Genomic DNA, 22,859 nt, shown 5'->3' with positions numbered 1-22,859 from the left:
TGATTCTCAGACATCATCTGTTGATGTCCCAAGTGCCTCCTTATGAATTTTACAATTGATGACTCCTACAACCAGGCAAAACATAGAGTAAATCTCAATTCAAAAAAGACAGCGGTTATAGTCAGAGCCTCTTCCTTCCCTGTGTGCTCGCTCCTGCTTTCAAGTAAACAGAGATGCCGTTAGCTGGACTGATGGCACGGGCTGAAAGCAGAAGCTAGAGAGAAAGAGGATGGTTCGGTTTTCCACTATGGTGTTTTCTCACGAGTTGCCCGATGTCCAGATAACAGTTACTTTCAGGATTCAGCCAAGTCTCTCTAAAGAGGATAAAAACATTTATGTGTCACACAGACCTGGGGATAGAACATTCCTCAAAATCCTCAGTTTCTTTCCCCTTTCGTCAAATGGGGGAAAAAAAAAACCTTGTTTCTGGGCTGACCACGTGCCCAGACACTTCATTACATCCTTGCTGAAAATGAGATACAGAATACTCAAAAGTGGGGGAGTGTCGCCTGCAAGGGCCACCCTGACTCCAGGAGAGAGGAGATGGGGACAGCGAGGCACGCGGCTGTGAGCTCCGTGGCCCTGTCCCTGGAGGACAAAACCAAAGAAGAAGCTGACCTGGAGCACCTGGTTCCCCACAAACATGAACAAAGTTTCTGCAAGAGCAATGCTATGGCAGTCAGCCTCCCCAGATGAGCAGTCGTTAGTGAGGTGACATCACTTCCAGCCGGGTTTCCTGAATGAGAAGGATGCCTGAGATGCTCCGGGGAGGTCGAGCTTAGAGTGGGGCAGAGCCACGGGGTCTCCAGGCTGATGGCAGCCCACAGGCTCAGGCTCGCTTGCTTGTTTTCCATTTGATACAGAGTCTAGTGGTTGATTTTTTGTCTTCTGATCAATTTGAAGTTGACTAAAGAAGCTGTATTAGAAAGAGGCTTTGGACCCGATTTTTTCCCAGGTATATTAGGAAATACGCTGTCTCTGTTGCTCGGTGAAATCGGTTTCTTTTTAATGAGACTTTAAAAATGAATCACTTCTTTCTCCCGAATAGTTTTTAAGCTGCGCCCTTTTATTTTTTGCAGTCTCCAGCTGGACCTCCAGGGCACCTAGCCTGTTCCTTCTGAGTCCCAAATTGGAAGTTAACAGGACTCTCTACAGCCTGAGAGGGAAATAAAAGGTAATTACATGTTAACAAGTATATTGTTAAATTCCTGTATACATGTGTCATAAAGTCAAGACAACCCTTTTCTTGTTGGGTAGAATTTGGTTCCCCCTCCCCCATTTCCCCACTGTCCCCGCCCCCTCCTGAAGTCATTCTCTTCCCTCCTTTATTGGTCTCCTCCTCCGCTCCTTCTTCCTCTCCCCTTTTTTCCTTGTATTCACTCAGAAAACCGTTGTAGAGTCTGTACTGTGGGGTCACTGGCAGGAATTGAAGGCATGGGTGGAAGCTGCCCCTGAGAAGAGCGCCCCCCCCTACTCCATGTCTGCAGGTGTGGCCAAGAGGCTGGCCCTGCTCTCCCCTCCTCCTGTTCTGTCCCCAGAGCACCCCGCCTTGGCCTTGAAATGCATGCCCTTCCCCTGGCTCTCTTGAAGTAGCCTGGGTGTTTGCATGCAGTGGCTTTTTCTGCAAATTCTGTGGCTGTTGGACTTCCTTGGTTGGAAGGGCCGTCACTCATGGAGGTGGGTAAGGTGGCTGCAATGGGCTATCCCTTGACCATGAATTTGTAGATTCTCTCACTTAGCATGAGGCCTGGTTTACTTTTTCTAACCGATATAATCCATATCTTGTAAAAAAAAAAAAAAAAAAAAAGCATACACACACAACTAAATGATCCTGACCGATAACATAGACTGTGGCTGTCTCTGTCAAAGCCACTCTCCAGAAATGATACTGGTTAGAGTTGGGTGCACACAGTTTCAGCATGTCCGTCTCTGTGCATCTGCTCATGTTAATAAGGGCATTCCACCTGTAATAAGTGCCTCACCTGAGGGGGGTGGGGACTAAAGGGGGTTTCATCATTCCTGCTGAACCTAGCACCTTATTTCTTTCTTGTGTTTGGCCCTAGCTAATTGAAATAGCAATTTCTGGAGTTCCTGTTGTGGCTCAGTGGATTAAGAACCCAACTGGTAACCATGAAGATGTGGGTTTGATCCCTGGCCTTGCTCAGTGGGTTAAGGATCTGGCGTTGCTGTGAGCTGTGGTGCAGGCCAGCAGCTGTAGCTCCGATTCGATCCCTAGCCTGAAATGGCAGTTTTTGTGGGTAGGGGACCTCTGGTGCTCCCCCCACCTTTTCCACCGGCTCCATCCAGCCCTCACACACCCTGAGATGTCGCTGCCCCCACTCGATGCCACCTAGCTGGAAAACAAGTGGCCACAGCTCCACAGTGCTCGGTCCACCATTCTCCTGGGGCGACCTGTCTGTCTGTCTGTCTCCAGCCTTGTTAGCAGCTGAGGGGCCCCCCCGGCCTGTTCTGCTAAGTAACCAGGAGCCAGGGGGTAAGGGGGTGCATAGAAACGAAGCCATTGATGGGCATTGAGTGGACACAGGGTGTCATCCGGGGTGGGGCTGTTCTCCTGGGGAGCCTGTGTGCTGGTCACTTGGAGGCTCCGGGGACTGTTGAGCTGGGCCGGTGATGGGGCAGTACTGATTTCCTTACTGTGAGTTTCTCCAGGGAAATGGGGGGACGGCCCCAGACTGATAAGACAGCTTGTGGATGCAGGGGTCAAGCTCTGGCCCACCCAGCCCCAGCCTGCTCCTGCCTCCTGTGTAGAACATCTGCCCGTTCAGCGAGTCAACCTGACATTGTGTGTGTGTGTTGACAAGTTCTGTTATTTACAATCTCATCATTAGATTATTAGGTCCCTGTCTACACTTTGGCCACAAAAGTTTGAATTAACTAAAAGTTTAAATTAAAAGGTTTTGGTCAAAATTGGCTATTGGAGTTAAATAATTCTTTTATTCTTATCAGTGTCAAATTTTGAAATAGAAAGGGCAGTATTTCTCAGGCTTTTATGAAATTTCTTTTGTTTCTTTTTTGGGGGCTTTTGGCCGAGCTCGTGGTCTGTGGAAATTCCTGGGCCAGGGATTGAACCCATGCCACAGCTGCAACCCGAACCACAGCAGTGACAACGCCAGATCTTTCATTGCTAGGCCACCAGGGAACTCCTCATCATTCTTTTTTTTTTTTTTTTTTTGTCTTTTGTCTTTTTTGTTGTTGTTGTTGTTGCTATTTCTTGGGCCGCTCCCGCGGCATATGGAGGTTCCCAGGCTAGGGGTTGAATCGGAGCTGTAGCCACCGGCCTACACCAGAGCCACAGCAACGCGGGATCCGAGCCGCGTCTGCAACCTACACCACAGCTCACGGCAACGCCGGATCGTTAACCCACTGAGCAAGGGCAGGGACCGAACCCGCAACCTCATGGTTCCTAGTCGGATTCGTTAACCACTGCGCCACGACGGGAACTCCCCCATCATTCTTAAATGAGAAGTATATTAAAGTATTATCACCCCTATGCTGTGTGGTTGTTCCAGAACTATAAAAAGGGAAGCAAATGGAAATCTAATAATATTTGATTCTACCACCGCTGAATGAAATGAGGCTTCTAACAAGGAAACACTGTGACTTTCTTTTCCCTCTACTTTGAACCCCAAATGCATTTGAGCCATGGCTATATTAGAGGATTTCTTACCATTCGTTTTACATATTTGCTCTCTGTACACTTGAAACAAATGGCATTACTCGGCTTAAGAATGTCTTTTGAAGGAAAAGAGTCACCCCAGAAAGTGAATGTTTTTGAGCCCTTCTGGTGGCAGAGGCCTGCCTTCTCCTTGTGCTGGCCTGGGGTTGGGCTGCCCAGGGGCACGGGGAGCTGCACTGACGATGCAGCAAGGGAGCTGGAGTGCTGAACCGCCTTTGTGAGAATGCTGAGCTTGTGGTGCCTTTTCCAATCTGCCTTTAGTGTTACTGTAACACAGTTTCAATATTTTGCGTGTTTCTGAATGCAGGGAAACCAGTCCTTGTTCTGTCCTGCGTTGAGGATGCTGGTAGGCTGGAGTCTGCCTCTCCTTTCCTTCTGCGCCCCTCCCCGCTTCCCTCCTTCTCTGTCTGCCCTCTCCTCCAACCCCGCTCCCCACCTGCTGCCTCCATAGGAGGTGGGCCTTGAATGAGGCCTCTGTGCAGTGGCCTGGACCTCTTCCCAGGTCCTGATGAGAATTCCAGCGAACGGCAGTAAGGAAGCTGGAGAAGCCGTGCCTCCTGCCCTTTCTGCAGCTGCCTTGTATTCTTATACTCTGATCAACCTCCCCTCCCCACATTACACACACACACACACACACACACACACACACACACACACACACACACACACACACACACACGTATGCGCATGCTAGGTACCCTAGGGAGGGAGCAGTCAGCCTCTGTTGGAATCCATGGTGATGCATCTCTGATACTGACTCAGATCCACCTCGTAGATGGTTGTGTCTATGTTCTTTGCTCTTTCTTTTCTCAGATAATTTGGGCAGAAAACTCCTATTCTCTTAGCATCACTGTTTTGTGGCTGAGAACAGAATAATGGTCGCCTTTAGCAGGAGAGACCTGGGCTCAGGTAGAAGTTTTATGTGCTCTTTGAAATCAAGACTACACTTTTATCTGCAGTGCTGGTTCATATGCTGGAAATCTTGCAGGGTGACTCCTGAGCTCACTTAGTGTTCTTCCCAACAAGATACATTAGCCTCTTTTACTAGGGTTTTTTTTTTTTTTTTTGCTTGTTTGTTTTAAATTGGCACAACTTTAAAAATTTGACTTTGTCACATGGTTGCATGTAGGTTATGATTTGTTCTGAGATTAAATAAGTAAAAATAATACAGCTGCTTCTCAACATTTGTAGCGGTGCCAAGTGAAAGTTTCTGCAAAACCACAGAGTCGTTGAGTTGCTCCAGACGGGACAAATGAATGGGTCCCTCTCCTGCAGACACACCCCCACCCTCACCCCACCCTGGAGGTGACCTTTGGTTTAAAATGTCCTGGAGTTTGGCTCCTTATTTGCTTTTGCCGTTAACCTGACATGAGTACCATTGAAGAGTAAAGCAGGAGGATTTTTCTGATATGTAATGAGATATGCTTCTTCAAACCCTTTAATACCTAAGAATTTGAATTCTTCTTTTCCAAGTACTGTGTCTTTGAATTTCTGTAATTAGATTTTCCTGGATTGGGTTTCCCTGATTAATACTCAACCATACTTTTATTTATCTATTTTTACCTTGTTTTATTGCTTAAAGGAGAAAAACATCTGATGGTTGGTTTTGGGTTTTTGAGGGGTTTTTGAGATCATGAAGTTAATTGGTAGATCTCTTGTGTAATCACTGCATTAAGGAACAAGTATGTTAAAAAAATTTTCCCCCAATTCACCTGTATTCCTAGGCTCAGAGTTATCTTCCACGAAGCCTGTTTTCTATAGTAAATGATTCTATACATTACATGTGATTCTTTAAAAAAAAAAAAAAAAAGAAAGAAAACACAGCACTTAACACTTTTTTGGGTTTTTGTACACAAATGTGTAATTTGGCTTTCCTTCTCTCAAGGAAACTTGGTCTATTATATTGATTGAAAATGTTTCCCATTTAAGGTACACACTTTAGTCATTCAGATGAAATTTCATTTTAAGCTGTATAAAGTCTTTTAAATTCTTTTAGTAGCATCTCTTTCCTTTTTTTTTTTTTTTTTTTTTTTTTTTTGACTGTGCCCACAGCATGTGGAAATTTCCAGGCTAGGGATTGAACCTGAGCCACAGCTGCAGGGACACTGGATCCTTAACCCGCTGCGTCACACAGGAACTTCCAGCATCTCTTTTCAGTGAGTATGGTTCTTGGCTACATTTTCTGACTTGCTTCCTAAATAAATTAGAATTGGAAAGGAGCTGTTTCTCTTCTCTCATTCTCACTGCCACCAGGGCCACCAAGCCTCTTTGTCTTGTTGTCCCACCCCTGTGTCCACCTGCAGTTTGCATTTCATCTCAGAGGATGCTCTTCATTCTTTGGTCTCTGTTATCACCTGAGCAGACAGGCATTGCCAAAACGTGACACAGGCAGGCCCTGTCTGGGTTTGAGGTGCAGGGCGTATGGGTCCCAGTGAATTCTAGATTGTTCCGCCTTGGTAACTCACCCAGTTTTTGTTTTTAAATCTTCAAAAGGTACTTCTAAGAGGTTGATTCTACCTCTTGCAAAAACATGTCATTCTTCTCTGTGTGCACGATTGCTGGTGATATAAATGGGTTGTAACCCTTTTCCAGTGAAATTTTAAATCTCAGGTGTTGCTCGCTCTGGACCAGGTGGCAAAGCTGCCCTTATGCCTATCATCAACCCCAGGTCCTTCCTGATGTCTGGTGTGTTTACTCAGAACTGAGTTGTATTTTCCAGATGAAATCCTGGAGTGTTTAAGAGGGAGATGTTGCAGGTTTAACTTTAACTCTTTGTTTTACAGAGGAGAACATTGAGACCATTTTACAGTACCTTCATTTCATATCTTTATAAGGATGCAGTAAAGATGTCTTTTTCTATTATTAATATAGGTATTCTTCATGTAATTAAAATATTTACAGAAAGTAACTAGTCTATTAAATCATATTAAAAGTATCAGCTTTCAGTATGAACACCAGCAAGGATGGCTTTGCTTTCCCTTGGCGTTCTGGGGGCAGAGCCGTTAACCAGGAGTTTCCTAAGTGGCCATGTGGTTGCATCTGCTCCTTTTTTTTTTTCGGCCGTGCTCATGGTATGTGGGAGTTCCCAGGCCAGGGATCGAACCCTCACCAAAGCAGCAACAATGCCATCTCCTTAACCATTAGGCCACCAGGGAACTCCTCACATCTGTTCCTTTAATAGTTCACTTGACAGACGTGTCCTGAGCATCCATGGTGCCACATGAGAAGGCAGGGCTTCTGCCCTCAAGAAGTACAGTTAATCTGCCAGAGTTGTTACCTGATCCTTTGTGTCTATACATTTTTACGTCTGATAGGACCACCAAGCTTTTTGATTCACATTCCATGAGGCAGCTGAGGAAAGCCCATCAACCCTGCATTAGTTTGTGAACCGGTGTTTCCCCTTGTCCTTTTGAGGGCTCCTGCAGGGTATTGCCTGCCATGCCTGGGATTAGTTTCCTGTTGAAACTGAGCAGGACCTAAGGGGTCTGCCCCCATGACAGAAACCTCCATACCCCCCCACACCTATGGTTCATACAAAAGCTTTTGCCTCCTGGGATTTCCCTGTGTTCCAAAGAACAGATTTAATCAGAGAAGGTCAAAAAAATGCAGAAACAAAGGAAAGCAGACAAGCAAAACAAAGTAAGAATAGTTTAGGCATAAAACAAAGTCAAGGACCTTTAGTTCCTACTCAAGGGCTACAGATAATATCCTGAGCCACATCCTTGAGCTGTTTTGCAGATCCTAAGGCCCCTACCAGGTAGAAGTTAACCACATGCTGAGCTCCAACAGGCAGGCCCCAGACTGGTTGAAGCCAGAAAGTTGATAACTGAGATTCCTAAAACATCACCCTGTCACTTCACCACCAACCCACTAGAGAATTGCTCGGGAGCTGATCCCACACCCTGTGAGCCTCTTCCTCATCCTGCCTTTAAAAACCCTTTCCTGAAAGCCATGCAGAGGTTCAAGTCTTTTAAGCCCAAGCTGCCTGTTCTCCTGATGTGGCTTTGGAATAAACGCTGTGCTTTCCTTCACCACAGCCTAGTGTTGGTAGATTGGCTTTGCTGTTCCTTGGGCAAGTGGACTCATATTTTGTTCTCATGTTCTGTTCAGTAACACAGCTAACCTGCCTGTGTTAACAATCCAAGGACCCCTCCTCGCTGGCCCTGCTTTGGGAAGGAAAGAAAAGCCCTGGGAACCTTGCGAGATAACTCCTTGTGCAAGCCGCCTCACCTCCATGTGTTAAAAAGGCAGAGGCTTGGGTCATTCTGAATTTGAGAGAAAATGATGTATTCAGGAGTTCCTGTTGTGGCTCAGCAGTAACAAAAATGACTAGGATCCATGAGATGCAGGTTCGATCCCTGGCCCCACTCAGTGGGTTAAGGATCCAATGTTGCCATGGGGTAGGATGAAGACATGGCTCATTATCTGGTGTTGATGTGGCTGTGGTGCAGGCCAGCAGCTGTAGCTCCGATTCAACCCCTAGTCTGGGAACTTCCATATGCCTCGAGTGCCGCCCTAAAAAAGCACCCCCCCAAAAAAGTGATATGTTCAACACCTGCCTGAGCCTTTGCTGGTTGCAGGGAGCCGAGGGTCCCCATGAGCACAAAAACCTATGTCACCAGCTTCTTGCTGTCTTTGCACCTCACCATCCCTGGAAAAAGTCATATCAATGTGGGGTTGCATTGAGTTTTCTTTCTTCTTGGGGAGGCCACACCCAAGGCATGTGGAAGTTCTCAGGCCAGGGATCGGGGATTAAACCTGCGCCATGGCAGTGACCCAAGCTGCTGCAGTGATGATGCCTGATCCTTAACCTGTTGTACCACAAGGGAACTCCGCATTGAATTTTCATGGTCTTGCATTTTTCTCCTTGGAACTCTTTTGCACCGGTTGGAAATAGTAATTATGTTATCTCTGTGTGGTGGACTGTGAGGAGCCAGGCCTGTCCACCGGGCAGTGGGGAACACATCAGGAATTTCAGAGCTGGGCCCTGTTTTGCCTTCTAGGGTGGCCTGAGTGGCCCGGAGAGAAGCTGGTCTTCTTCACCAAAGGTCGCCTTTTACGTGACCTGTCTCAGTTCCCCCTTGGGTTGTCTCCCTACATTTTCTTTTCCTGCAAAACATTCATTTTTTTTTTTTTTTGTCTTGATTTGGGCATACATGATTGTCCCCAAAGCGAATTTGTCTGTGTTCTGTGACAATTTAATTGACTGTCTAGCAAGAAAAAGCAGTTTGCTTTCTTGGAACATTTTACTTTACCAGTATTCGAAGGAATGCTTGCAGAGAGAAGCTCATGTGCACACACCTAGAGGAGCAGGACCTGGTGGTCTCTGCCCAGATCAGGACAGCATTCTGTAAACTCAGTTTCAATGAGGCTTTAAATGCCCACTTACGCTTTTTCCTTTCTCGACCATCTTTATTTCAGCAACATCATTGGCATATGGTTTATTGGGAAAGTAAACTTTAGTGACAAATGTGCACATTTTTGGTTTTGCTTTTTTAAAGAGGGATTTAGAAATAAAATCTTAACTGCTGGGGCATGGCACAGTGACTTAACCACACGGATAAAGTGGAAATGTTCATTTTAGCAAGAAATAGGACCACCCTTTAATCTAAAACATGGTGCTATTTCCCACTCTTCTCCTAGTCTGCCCTTTTATCAAAACTTAGAAGGTCCTCTCATGATCAGGTATGCAGTGGTCCCCATCACTTAAGTGGTGGTAATATTTCCACCACCACATGTGTAAGTGTCCTTTTGTGACTGTCTCCTCTTCCCACATGGTGACTTGTCATTGGTCTGTAGCTTCTGCCTATTTGAGGGGAGCTGCCATCAAAGGAAGTCACAGCAGATGTGCTGTAACTGGGGAGGCCTGCTGCTGGCAGCAAAGGTGGGGGCATTACCTGGTAGTGAATTTGCTTCTCAGCTGTCACAAACATGTGGCCTTGAGATTTTGTGCTGCACTGATTGGCGGAATTTAGGTCAACAACACTTCTTGGTGTGAACCTCCTGGTGAGTGAGGACATTTCCTAAACTAGTGCATGGACTGCCACTCTCAGTTGCAGCAGTAGGACTCAACGACCCTGTAGTGACCTGACCTCCATGTGCTTGATGGACAGCTGACCTCTGCTGAAGGTCAGGAGGCAGCACTAAAAATGGAACTGATTTCCTGGTACCTGGGTCCTATATGGAATAAGCAGGGGTCTAGCTTCAGCCCTTGGTAGGAATTGGCCTCATATAAACTGTATAAACTCTCCAAGCCTTCGTTTCCTCATGTTTATCATGAAGAGAGATTGATTCTGATTTCTCTGCTTCCACAAGACACCTTTTTTGATTTGACTGTTATAATCAGGCAGTAAGAACAAGTAATACTTTAGACTGAAAATAATGTTATTCCTTCTTTCTAGACACCATACTGGGTGTTTGATCCAGGATATTACACTAATTACATTTATGATGACGATATTTGAAAATCACAGATGTTCATTGATTTAAAAATAGAACATATGCATTTTTATTAAGCTGTTGAGAAACAGGGTTTGGGTGCTTTTTCCTGATTTTCTAGCTTAGGGCAACAGGGATGAGAATAGTGGGTGAAATGTTAATGTCACTTGGCGATGATACTGGGTGACCCATTGCTTTGTGTCTGCCTTGTATGTAGACAGTTTTACAAAGCATACCTGGTCTGAGCTTATTCGGACTTCTATACTTGGATTTTTTTTGCTGTGCAGATTTAAATTTTGTCCGGTGGAATCTCCCTATCTCATTTCTTCATCTGGGGGAGCTAGTTAGGTCAAGTTAACACTGCCCCCGGAGGTCAGTCTCAGAGCTGGGTGCTCTGGAAGGTTCTGGTGAGGTTGGGTAGTGTGAGCGCTGTCTGTGCAGGTCTGCGGGTGGACTGCCCTCTCCTAGTGCAGGTGAAGGTGCACTAGGAAGACGGAGCCTGATGGAGGTGCCAGGGAAACCTGCTTCCTGTGCATGCTGCTCTCCACCACCTAAGAGCTGTAATCTGTATCACAGTCACTTACTAGATCTCCCCAGGTCCTTGTTTCCAATTTGAAGTAGATCAAAAGCATCGACTTGTTCACCTGCCAGGACCTCTTGTGATTTCTGGCTGTCCCTCTTCATGCTGTGGAAAGAAGCCTGGCGCCCTCAGAGCACCAGGCAGCTGCTGAAATGATTGAGCTGGTTTTCCAAGGTGTGAGAGGAACGCGCTGGAATCAGCCGATATTTAAAGAACATGAATGAAAGCAGCAGGTACCTCACAGGGGCAAGACGTGAGGGATTGTTGATATCCCTCTCTCTCTCTTCTAGAATGTAAAGTCTCATTGACAGTGACTATGTACACCGGGGCCCTCCCCCGAGGAGAGGCCGCCAGTAACGCCAGTAAATGTCAGCCCAGGTGGCCCTTCAGGGAGGACCCGTGTCATCATTGGAGCCCTGAAGTACATAGGCATTTGCTTGTGAGACCTAAGTATTACTTCAAATCATGGGATTTTACCTTTTCAGAAAGTTGGACTGTAGAACGTGTGGTTGCAGGAAAATTCTTTCTTGTAAATCAAGGGCTTTCATTTTCATTCTGGAATAAATCACCGACTAATTCTTAAACCCACAACAAATTATTTAATCTCTTTCTGCTTTGATTTTCTTACCCAGCAATACTAACACCACATCGAACCCTTCAGTAGTGGTTCCTGTTGCCAGGCCCTGTTCTAGCTCTTTACACGGATCGCTTCATTTAATCCTCATCACGGCTCTGGCGTAGAGTCTGCTGTTATCCCCATTTTATAGGTTAGGCAGCTAAGGCGCAGGGAGGTGAGCTGGCTTGTCCAGGTTACAGAGCTAATAAGAAGTGACATAGGATTTGAACCCAGTCAGACTGGCTCTAGTATTCCATTCTCTGAAATGCTACTGTGCTGTTTCTCTAGAAAATTCATATACTGCTCCCTGATTCCCTTTTATGTTTGACTGTGTGAATGTGCATGTGCCCTTTCATGGGAGGTGTCTGAGCAGATGGATACTCTTCTTCTGTCCTGACATATGTTGGGGACTTGCATGAAGACCTTGTTTGGGAACTGCCTTCTGCAGCAGCCGTGGGGTGCACCTGGAGACACGTGGGCTGGCAGAGTACCACGTGCACTTACTGGAGTGAATAGTGTGCAGTAAGGACGGTGGACCACCATGGTCCAGACATCTCCCAGGTTGTGCAGTGTGCAGCCTGGGCCACTGTATATCCACACAGCCTTTCCTAAACTGCTAGCCTTGTTTAGAAATCTTCTGTGAACAGAGAGAAAAATGAATATGTACCTGTGTTAAGAGTTCATGCTTTATAAGCTCACCTTAGTGCATCAGAACTCCCTTTGAAAATGTATAAGAGAAAAAAATATTTTATGCATCCAGCTTCTTGTTTTCATGGCCCCACCCATGACATATGAAAATTCTAGGGCCAGGGATTGAATCTGAGCTGCAGCTGCAACCTGCACCATAGGCGTGGCAATGCTGGATCTTTTAACCACCTGCACCAGGCTGAGGGTCGAACTCACACCTCTGTGTAACTCGAGACACTGTAGTCAGATTCTTAACCCTCTTTGCCATTGTGGGAACTCCACATACAGCAAACTTCTGTATGCTGAACCTCCTATACGAAAACAGTAGCTACCAGGAAAGGAAAATTGCTGGAACTGCTATAGGAGAATTGAAATAAGTCCCTGTGCTGATTTCTAATGCAGATGGGGTCGGCCAGGCTGAGGGTATTACGCTTACAAAATAATCAACTCAATAATTTTGCAAATTATAGACCTCACGCAATAGACTCACAAAATAAAAGCCAGTTGGAAATGTTTTGGCCGTCATTTCACTTCAGGCCAACAGAACTCACTCACACATTGGAATGTAGGGATTCATAGATACTCTTTCGTTAAATGCCAGTTGCAGTTAAAATCTGGAAGCGTTTGGAAATTCTCGTAAAACAAGAATAAAAGACTGTGCATTTGAATTGAAACAAAGCCCACAAACTGCTTTATCAATTGAATATGCTCAATATTAAATAGGTCATATAGCATTTATACTATTTCATTTTAGGAGATAATGAATTAACTGGCTAAAATAAGAAGCCCTAAAAAATTCCTAAGACATTTTATTAGGAGTTCCCGTTGTGGCTCATCAGGTTACAAACCCAACTAGTATCCATGAGAAAGGTTTGATCCTTGGCCCCACTCAGTGGGTTAAGGATCTGGTGTTGCTGTGGCTGTGGTGTAGGTCGCAGATGCTGCTCGAATCTGGTGTTGCTGTGGCTGTGGTGTAGGCCAGCAGCTGCAGCTCCGATTCTACCCCTAGCCTGGGAACTTCCATAGACCACGGGTGTGGCCCTAAAAAAAAAAAAAAAGAAAAAAACTAGAAAAAGAAAAAAAAAATGAGCAAAGCGAGGAGTTCCCTGGTGGCCTAGTAGGTTAAGGATCCAGCACTGTTGCTGCTGTGGTGGAAGCTCAATCCCTGGCCCAGGAAGTTCCACATGCCATGGGCACAGCCAAAATAAATAAATAAAAATAAAAGTTAGTGAAATGAACTTAATCCTCCTCCGAGGGTGAGTCGTGCGTGCAGCTCTGTGCAGACACACTTCTCGAAGGAGGAGGCCTGGCACTGGGGGTACCGTGTTTGTGGTTCAGGGCACACCGGAACGTGTTCTCGATGGTTCAGAGCAGCACTGGGTGTGTCACTGTCATCACGGCTACCGTGTGTCCCTGTGACAGCATGCTCACACTGTCCATCTTCAGTTAGAAAGTTGACAGGCAGAGCTGGGAGGAAGGACTCTCCTTGAGGGCAGGGAGTCCTGTGTGTTCATTGACTGCTCTGTCTGCAGGGTCTGGAGCGGTGTCTGACCCCCAGTGGGTGCTTGACAAGCAGTCACTCAGGGAATGACCTGACCTGCCTGGGCGCTCTCTGTGCCCGGGAGGCCTGGGGCTTGCCTATTCCATGAACAGCTTCACTCCTCTCAGTGAAATTCAGCTTTCATCTCTTAACCGCAGTTTATCAGCCCCCTGTGCAAAGCATTGTGCTGGCAGGGCACATAAGCCAAGGAGGATTTTCATCTTAGGAAACGAAAAGCAGTTATATTCCGATCATGATACCAAAAGGCAGACCTTCCTTTAAAGAGGCTATTTCTTTCCACTAAGAGCACTGTATTCACATAAGAAAAGTAAAATCTGATACCATTAGGGCCTGATGACCAAGTTATTGGCATCAGATTAACTATAGTTGAATTTTGGTGTTTTATGCAATTAAATTGTCAGAATATATAGTCTAATATATAGTCTTTAGTATATATTAACACACAAGTATGGACTTTAAAATAATAGTAATTCAGGGAGTTCCTGTCGTGGCTCAGTGGTTAACGAATCCGACTAGGAACCATGAGGTTGCGGGTTCGATCCCTGGCCTTGCTCAGTGGATTAAGGATTCAGTGTTGCCGTGAGCTGTGGCGTAGGTCACAGATGCAGCTCTGATCTGGCCTTGCTGTGGCCCTGGTGTAGGCCGGTGTCTGCAGCTCCGATTAGACCCCTAGCCTGGGAACCTCCATATGCTGCGGGAGCAGCCCAAGAAATGGCAAAAAAGACCAAAAAAAAAAAAAAATAGTAATTCAGCCTTCTAGATTCTCAGAGGTCATTTGTTGCTTGGTGGTGGTTCTGGAGTGCCCACTTCATGATGAGGACGCTCAGGTGCAGAGAGGTTGTTGGAGCCCAGGGATCAACTGTCAGATACAACCAGAAGCCCCGTCCTTCCGTTACTGAGTTCTTCCTGTTATACTGTATACCAAGAATTCTCACTCAGTGTGTAGCTGTCCACGAACAGACCTGAGGTAACCAGAACGCCTTCATGCCACTTCTACATATATACCTGCTTCCTTTCTAGTTCATCTTGGGAACCTCTTCGGTGAGCATTCAAAGGAAACCTTCTTGCGCACTGTTTCTTAGTCTTCGGATTGCATCATTTTTATAAAAGGGTCATTGATGCCAAGTTCGGCAAGCACTTGTGAGCTTTAAACCCTCCATCTCTGAGCTTATGCCAAACTGTGCCTTTCTGCCAGAGGATGGCTCTGGGTTCACCATTTACTGGGCTGATCGTGGTCCAGTGGAAGATACAACACCAGGTGGCTTTACAGATGCCCAAGAAGATGTGCTTTAGAATACATAGGGTCTTAGATCTTATGGCTCAAACCAAGGTGGCTGTTGTGTAATATATGTAATAGATTCCTAGAGCTGATGTTGGACAGCCATCATGTTAACTCACTTTCAAAGCAAAAGAAAGTTGATGGTAGAGTCATGAAGAGAAAATACGGGCAAAGGCAGAGAGCGTTTTCAGACAATACAGAAATAGCATTGCCTGTGTGAACCTAAATAATTAGGTGGGAGATGGGAACGCAGTAGATTTCCCTCCAGTGAAGACAGTGAAAACTCCACAAGAAGAGTGAGCTGCTTTACCTTTGGGTGGGGACACAGTTCTTTTTTGCCTTAGTCCAGGAGTCCCCGCCGATCTGTAGGAAGAGGTCAGTATTGATTAGCTGAGTGTTGGCATCATGGTCTGTGTATGTGCAGGATGCCTGTAGTGAGGTTTGAGGACGAGGGACTGTATTCATGGGCTGTGATATATCTAGGTGGACCTGGAAGCTACTGTGTTTCCTTCTCCCATCACCTAGCATTGTGCTGGGATGTGGTTCTAGGCACTGAAGTCCTGTGGTTGACCAGAAGTCCCTGAGACCTCAGGGGATTGTAAGTGTCCTCTTGTTCTCTCCCTCTCTCTTTCTCTCTTTCTTTCTCTCTCATGGGATTGTAAGTGTCCTCTTCTTTCTTTCTTTCTCTCTCTCTCTCTTTTTTTTTTTTTTTTTTTTTTTTGTCTTCTTAGGGCCATGGGTGTGGTATATGGATGTTCCCAGGCTAAGGCTCAAATCGAATCTATAGCTGCTGGCTTACACCACAGCCAACAGCAATGCGGGATCCATGCTGCATCTGCGACCTATACCACAGGTCACGGCAATGTCAGATCCTTAACCCACTGAGCGAGGACAGGGATTGAACCTGCGTCCTCATGGATACTAGTCAGATTTGTTTCCACTGAGCCATGATGGGAACTTCCCTTTTTCTCTTCCCTTGCAACTGACATTAATCAAACAGAATACTTAGTAAGTATTTGAAGACGTAATTTCCTATCAAACAATAATAGAGGAATTCTGGCTCTTATACAGTTGGTACTTGTTTTGGTAACTGACTGCTCTCTTGTAAAACTGGAGAGGCTGTTTAATGTGCAGAATGAATTTTGAGATTTTTGTGTCTTAAAAAATAGATTCTTCTTGTAAGAGATTAGTGTGCTTGGCGACCAATTTGAGAATTTTGAAAAGAAATGCTTTTAATGTCAAAGTAGGACTGCATTCAAACTTTAGCTTTCTTTTACCTCTCTTTCAGCTTCTCCGGTACATTTATTAGCATAAAAGCTTAATGGATTCACATTTGCTGGGTTACATACATGCTGTTGAAATTCAGTGTTCATTCTAAATCTTTGCCTAATAATCCTTCAACTCAGCCTGAAACTGTAGCTTAAGCATAGTTCATGATCCCTGTCGGTCAGCAGTGAATCCCCGTCGGTCAGCAGTGAATTGTTTAGAAAACAGTATTTTGCAGTGGTTTTTTTTTTTTTTTTTTTTTTTTTTTTTCCTCTTAGTCCCTTTCAGAAGCACCTGCAAGTTCTTTTCAGGAAAATTATCTGCTCATAATTTGAGGCTAAAAATAGAAGCTTTGGCGGTTTCTTTAGGGCAGGTTTGGTGGGGAGTATTTTAGAGGTGCTGAATATTTTTTATCTTAAAGGGGGTATTGACATTGACTGACAGAAGATTCAGTGATTGTCTAGCTCTTCTCAGCCTCAGAGCCTGACACCTGCACCCTCCCAGCCTGTCTGAGTGCCATCCTGTCTCATCCTGCACCTTGCTTGCTCTCTGTCCTCCCTGGGCTCTGCCTCGCTTTGTACTCTATCCAGGCTCTGGATCCTGATTTATAAATCGGGAGCACATTCGGGTCCTTCCTTTTACCCTAGACCTCAGGGCCTTATGACTTGCTGCTGCCCCGGGGCTCAGTCTCCACCATCGGGCCCACCCACACCCAGGACCCTCACACCCCCGCCTGGTCCCACTCCCTTCCCGCTCAGTTGTCTCAACCTTTATGCCACTTGCTGAATGCACATCATCAGTCCTCCACTCCAGACCCGTTCGCCACGTCACAGATGGCTCCCCGCACCCTCCTGTGAAGCCAGCGTCCCTCCTAGCTGTTCCAGGTCCCACTGAGCTTCCATCACCAAGGAACCATCTCTGGAAAACCCTGGAGAATCACCCGGCCTCTCTGGGCCTCCGCTCATTAGATACTTGAGTTCTTTGGCTCTTTCCTGTTCGCCTTTTTCCTTCTTTCCTGTTCCAAGGTGACCTCATCTTCTCTTACCACGTAGTATTACTGAAGCCACCTCCGATCAGTCCCTCTGTCCCTTGGGGTCCCTTTTTTTGTCTCCTCTTCGTGTTGCCTCCAAGTGAATCTTTTTTAAAAGAAATTTCATTAGAGTATGGTTGGTTTGCAATGTTGTGCCAATTTCTGCTGTACGGCAAGGTGACCCAGTCATGTGTCTATAGTCTCATGTTATCTTCCATCATGATCTATCCCAGGAGACTGGATACAGTTCCCTGTGCTGTACAGTAGGACTGACTGTAGGTGAATCTTGATGAAATAGTGTTTCCAAGTCACCTGCATTCCTACAAACCTTTCGCCAGCTCCCCTGGACCCGGGGGCTAAAAGACTTGGGAGGTCGCAGTCTAGTTCGGGTTTTCCTCCCCAGCCATTCCTGCTCTGCTCCTGGGAACCCTTCTCAGCTGTACTAATCAACTCAAGATCTTGAAGGAGGCTTTTTGCAAACCCTGTTCTTAATTGCTTGAAATCCCCACCCTTTTTCGTCCCTCAGCCACGTGAGGGTGGTGACACTTGCCCTTTATGAAGCTCCATATGCTTAGCACAACATTAGTGATCACAGTGCATTGCTATCCCTGGATCCTCACCATGATCCTCTCGTGCTGGCACCGTTCTGTTATTGCTTCTAGATTGTTCTCCAGGCACCCACTTTGAAAGCTTCTGGTGAGACGCTCCTCACAAGCGCTAGCACAGTGCTGGGCCCCTGGTGCCCTTCGTACAGACTGTCACGCCCCTTTCATCAGCCCCCTTGGGCAGACGAGACACCGAGATGCAATGCACCATCCCCCGCTGAGGCCACCGGCGTCTGTGATGGGCTCCAGGCTCCTCCGTGCTGTGCTGGGACCTCCCCAAGCCTGGCTCTGAGCACCTCCTTTCGAGTTTCATCAGCATAGGCTGCTCATCTTTAGACTCTGGTGTTTCCTTAGGAGTGAATGATGACACGTTAGTAACTGAGTTAAAGTAGCTAAAACTTGGTCTTCACCAACTCAGAGGCCCTGTCCCACCCCTTGTGTGACATTAAGCAGCGGAGCGGCTAGGGGACCTCGTGGCCGGGCGGGATGCCTGCCTTTTGGGACAAAACCTGTCCTCCGGGATCACCTGTTCCAGGTATTTCACTCCTACCCCGCCTTGGTACTTCATGCGTTATTGCAGTTTAATGTCTTGCATGTTTATTAGCCAAAGCTTTACAGCTAATGTATAACCTCCTTAACGGCCAGGGTCACGTCTTGTCAGTTTCACTGCGTTCTGTGGGCGCCTTCATTCCACGCGTATTATTTCTAAGCGCTGTGTTTTGCATCCCTGACTTTGTCTATCGCACAGCAGATGTTAAACATCTGACGACTGAGTTTAAGAAAGTTCTTTTAGGAATAATGTTAAGTGGTGGAATTCAAAAACAGCTTGTGTGAAAAGTCACAGCTCATCTTTTTAAAAATAAATGCCAAATAAGACGAGCATTATCACAGGGAAATTTCTCACTTACGAGAAACCCTGGTAGAGTGATGAGGATCAAGACTTTCATTTCCTTCCAGCAAGACTGGCTTAATACATACTCTGTGTGTGTGTGTGTGTGTGTGTGTGTGTGTGTGTGTGTGTGTGTGTGTGTGTGTGTGTGTGTGTGTGTGTGTGTTTAAACTATAACAGTCTCTATTTTCTGCTTTAATCACTCTCTTCCCCCAAGAATACAATTATTGTCTTTTTACATTGCTGGGTCAGGAATGAAATGTTTGGTTTGATTTAGGTCCCAATCTCTTATATACTCTGTTTCTGGGAAGTCAATGTGGTTTTAATATAACTTCCTATTTGGGAAATTTTAGAGGTTAGTGAACAGAATGGTGTTCCCTGTTTATGGATGGCCTAAGTTTTATTGTACTCAGACCATTGTATTAGAGATGTGTAAACTTAATTGTGGCAGATTAAGAACTACCAGCTGCCTTTCATATTTAAACAGACTACACTGGATAGATGTATTTTCATGAACAGCTAGTTTTCTTTCATTAAAAAAATGTAGTTGCTCACAGTCGTTAGACACCCAGCCAGTGTTAGAAAGGCTCTTCATTAGGTCACATGTTTCTGTTTACCGGTAATAGTCTCAGATGGATGGAGGGAGGGAGGGATGGGAGGATGGATGGACAGACAGACAGACGCACTTGGTTAATTGTTTGCTCACCACCATTGCACCAAACATTGTATAATTCCTGGGCCACATTGCATCTTATACAATCCCTGTACCGCTAATACTGGGCTGATTGAAATTGCTTGTTTCAACTTTTAGTAGACTGGTTTCTCGCTCTTAAAAGACTTTGAGGAACTAGAAATCAGGGACTGACTTACCATCTATGTTTTTTAGTGCCTCACGGAGAACCCACCTTGGAGTAGAAATGAAACAAATGTCTATATATTAAAATAATTAGAATTAGGATTGCTTTTAAAAGCAAAATGAAACACAGAACGTTTACATTTTAGTGACTCATGGTCACTCCTGAGAAAAGCAGTGGGCAAACATCCTCTAATATTTACTTTTTCTTGTAATCATATGTAAATGGCATGTTTTTCTTAGCCTTCCCTGGAATTAGTCAGTAAGTCACCATACTGCGTATGGGTGATAATCAATTACTCCTGATGCATAAAAGATGAACACTTTTCCTACTGTGTGTCACAGAAAACTGAATAAATTATAATGTTTATGATGCTGTTATCGATGGTAACATTAGTAAAATTTTGTGGAAGGGCGGATTCCTATTTTACCATTGCTGAGAAGTATTGCTCATACATGACCATCTTTAGAATAAGCACTGTCCTTACAGATTTGTATGTTCTGCTTGTTCCCAGAGTCCCAGGCTTTGCAGGCAGGATCACGATTTCCTAGGAGGTCTCTTGGACTTTTCTTTCTCTTTTGCCTGTTGGCCATACATGCATGCCTGTGAGGGCCACTGATGTTGGTTGGAGGTGCTGGGAGGATGTTCTCATGTGAACAGACAGAGGCTGGGCTTCGAGGAGAGCATATTGGTTTTCTTTGGCTTCGAGATGTTTCCACAAATGGCAGCTGTTTCTCAACTCAGAGTCCTGTGGCCACAGGTGCTTCATAGCGCTTGTGGGCTGGATCTGCCCTGGGACTTTCTCACGCTCCAGGTGTTGGTCAGGCCATGTTCTGGATTGAGGCTCCAGGGAGGAATCAGTTTCTAAGCTCATTCAGGTTGCAGGGAGGACTGAGGCCAAAGGGCACCCTCAGTTCTAGAAGTTTCTAGAAACCGTTACAGTTCTTTGCCCCGAATCCTCTCATAGCATTGCAGCAACTTATAGTCTATAAGTCTTCTTCTGTGACCAGCTACAGAAAATGCTCTGCTTTTAAAGGATCCATGAGATTGAGCCAGCTAGATGGTCCTCCTAGCTAAGGTAACGTGCTGGAGAACATTCCTCATCACAGCAGTTTCATCTACTGCATTTACTGTCTGGGGGCTGGGAATACCCAGGGGCCGAGTTGAAATTCTGCCTCCACAAAGAGCTCAGTGAAGATGCTCAGGAAATGCCAGATTTGCCTCTGTGATACTTTTTAATTTTTTTTATTTTTATGGCCACAGTCTTGGCATATGGAAGTTCCTGGGCCAGGGATCAAATCCAAGCTATAACTTCAACCTACGCCACAGCCATGGCAGTGTTGGATCCATTACCCCACTGTGCAGGGCTGGGGAACATACTGAGCTGCTGCAGTGGGATTCTTAGCCACTGTGCCACAGCAGGAACTCCAGCTTCTTTAATCCTTTTGGTTTACCTTTATGATGCCTTCACTTTGAGATGCTGAAGACTGTCTTATGGAGCTTCTTAATTAACCTTACTGTGTTTCTAAGGGAAAGAGAAGCAGTCTGCCCCCTTGTAAATCAGGAGGGTGTAGGCTTGGTGTCAGAGATTCTCATTCATTGATCTGTATTCTTTTAGCCCATCACCTCGAGGCTGGTGGTGGCCAGATGAGAATGGAGTTAAGTGGTCAGAGTCTTGCGGTTAACGGAGAAACCAGGCTGACCCAGGCTAACCCAGGTTAGGAAACTGACAAGCCAGGCCAGGGCTATGAACTTGATGAGCGAAGCCATAAGGAGCTGCCCTGAATTGATGACCAGAGGAGGGACTTGCCAGAAACACTGTTTTTGGCAGATTAACCTGGAAACTATATAAATGGTTAGAGAGGAGAAGCCAGAAGCAGGAACCAGCCAGGAATGCAGAAACGAATGCTCATTTATCATTAACAAGGGAGATTTAGAATTTATTGTGTTCCTTGAAATGCATTAATAGCAGTGGTGCTAGTAAAATAAACAAGAGTGAGGAAAGTTAAACAAGATGAAAGGGACAATCTGCCTGCCTTTTAGGACGTGTGATCCCTGAGTAGCATTCAGTTACTTTCAGTGGAGGCCGCTTGGGAGTGGTTTTTAGGCTGAACATCGGGTAAGTCATCAGTTTGCTATAGAACTTGCAATTGCATTGGGGTTTATGAGTCTTGTTTTAAATGCATATACCTTTTTTTTTTCTATCCCCTACAAAAGCATTGCTAATCAGAGACAAATGGGGTGAAACAGATACTCAGCGTGCACTTCACATAGAGTTATATTTCACAGTTATGTTCAGGGCTCCTCAACATGACTTCTCTCTTGTTTCAGTCACTGACTTAGTCACATACTCGTGGTTTTCTTGGAGTCAGTGTTCAAAGGGAGCTTGGCTTTTGCTTCCTAGTTTCTCCACTGTTGGACTGAAGATTCTTTTTAAGATCGAAAAACAAACAAACAGAAGTCATCTCTGAGCCTGGGAACCGGACATTAAACATATCTGTTTTCACGTAAGCTAAAAAGTGGTGGTTTTGCAAATATTCAGTGTGGAGTTTTCACTGCATAGTTGGCTGATAAAACTGTAAATACACTAAAACTGTATAGCCTTGCTGCCATGGGAAGAATAACGTTTAGCTTGATCTTTTGTGACTCAACAAAGTTCTGATGTAAGGCAACTAACTACAGTGGAAAGAAATAAGTCACAGAAATCTGTGCTTAGTAGTGGAATCGGAGATGTTGAGAGGCTGGCATTCTTCAGACAAACCTATGTAGTAAATCATTGACTCATTCACTAAATATTTGTGGATAAGCTGCTCTAAGCTGGGCAGTATTCTTCTGCAGGCCTGGGATATAGTAGCTGACAAAAGGTTCTGCCCTGTTGAGGCTTATATTTCAATGAGATGAGGCAGAAATGCAGAAGATAAATACATAAAATATCCGTTATTTCAAATGGCAAAAAGTATGATAGAGGCAGAGTTCCCATTGTGGCTCAGCAGGTTACAAACCCAACTAGGATCCATGAGGACTTGGGTTCGATCCCTGGCCTCGCTTAGTGGGTTAAGGATCCAGCATTGCAGTGAGCTGTGGTGGAGGTCACAGATGCAGCTTGGATCCAGCATTGCTGTGACTGTGGTGCAGACTGGCAGCTGAAGCTCTGATTCTGCCCCTAGCCTGGGAACTTCATATGCCATGGGCATGGCCCTTAAAGAAAGAAAGAAAGAAGTATGATAGCAGAAAATAAAGCAGGGAGGGGGTGGATGTGTGTGTTGTGGGGGTGGGGTAGGTAGCATTTTGGAGAGTGTGGTTGGCAGAGTTCTAAGGTGACCCCTGTGTGGGTGGGTGGGGCTAATAGTTTATGAT

General features: G+C 45.5%; 1 protein-coding gene and 1 long non-coding RNA gene across 5 annotated transcripts in view; one reads left to right on the top strand and one right to left on the bottom strand.

The window, feature by feature from the left end:
- Positions 1–22,859, top strand: part of FAM110B (family with sequence similarity 110 member B) — a 164,419-nt gene that overhangs the window by 29,005 nt on the left and 112,555 nt on the right. For all 4 annotated transcript variants that reach the window (XR_014843790.1, XR_014843791.1, XM_013988070.3 and 1 more), the window contains exon 2: positions 1,080–1,174. The gene's annotated coding sequence lies outside the window, so the exon portion shown is untranslated. The remainder of the gene's footprint in view (positions 1–1,079; positions 1,175–22,859) is intronic.
- On the bottom strand, positions 1,078–5,516 carry LOC146403884 (uncharacterized). The gene is made up of 3 exons (XR_014843807.1): positions 3,463–5,516; positions 1,911–3,164; positions 1,078–1,821 (listed from the first exon to the last, which is right to left on the bottom strand). It is a non-coding gene; the product is annotated as an uncharacterized LOC146403884 (long non-coding RNA).

This window comes from Sus scrofa, chromosome 4, assembly GCF_054392235.1.
Source record: "Sus scrofa isolate SSC_HxYL_T2T_F1_AM1 chromosome 4, Sscrofa_HxYL_maternal_Yorkshire_Landrace_v2.0, whole genome shotgun sequence".
NCBI classification, from domain to species: Eukaryota; Metazoa; Chordata; class Mammalia; order Artiodactyla; family Suidae; genus Sus; species Sus scrofa.
The sequence above is the reverse complement of the archived record's forward strand: the minus strand, read 5'-3'. Positions and strand labels throughout refer to the sequence as shown.